An 810-nucleotide genomic window follows, 5' to 3' on the forward strand; every position below is an offset into this window, starting at 1 on the left:
GAGCTTGGTTCCCCGGCAGGTTTATTCGGTTTCTGCAACAGAACCAACCGCTGCTTCTTCCAGATTTTTGGGAAGACTCCTTCTCACAAACACCGCTTAATGGCAACCTTTAGAACTTTGTTTGGAATACCATCTAGACCTCGTGCGTTTCTGATGGCAGCACATTTTCGACTCTGCGCATTGTTTCCGATTTCGACCATAATGGCCAAATGGTCACTATGCGTATAGAGATCTGACACCTCCCAGCTTGTTGACCGCACTAAGGAACTGCTAGCGAACGTGATGTCAATCACCGAGCCACGACCGTTCTTTTCGAAAGTGTTCCTGTTTCCCGTATTTAACCGCACTACATCCAGCAACGAAAACGCCTTGAGTAGAGCATCTCCCCGTCTGTTCGTACAAATGCTGCCCCATTCCATCGCCCACGCACTGAAATCGCCTACCACCATGTTCATCATAGTAGTCAGGGCTTCTCGCACGCTCGGTGGTAAGTAACAGCTATAGAAGTTGATTCCACAGATCTTCGCCCGCGTGTAGTAGGCTTTTCTAATAGCGGCTTTTCTTGGAGAGCTTGGCCTCCACAGGCTCATATGGCGGCTTTGTTTGTGCAATCAGATGTCCATGTTGCGGCGTCCATGTTTTTGTACTGCTCACTAATTATTGCTTCATCCACTTCCTCTTCGTACACAGTCTGCATGACAAGTTCCTGCGCTGCCTCGCAATGGTTTAGATTTAGCTGCATGACTCTCATTTTTTGAAGATTTTGCAAGCTTCTTGGTAAAGGGGACATTTCCGGCTACCTATTTGATG

The sequence above is a fragment of the Rhagoletis pomonella genome, unplaced genomic scaffold (genome assembly GCF_013731165.1).
Source record: "Rhagoletis pomonella isolate Grant_MI unplaced genomic scaffold, Rhpom_1.0 Rhpom_scaffold_00005, whole genome shotgun sequence".
Classification (NCBI taxonomy): domain Eukaryota; kingdom Metazoa; phylum Arthropoda; class Insecta; order Diptera; family Tephritidae; genus Rhagoletis; species Rhagoletis pomonella.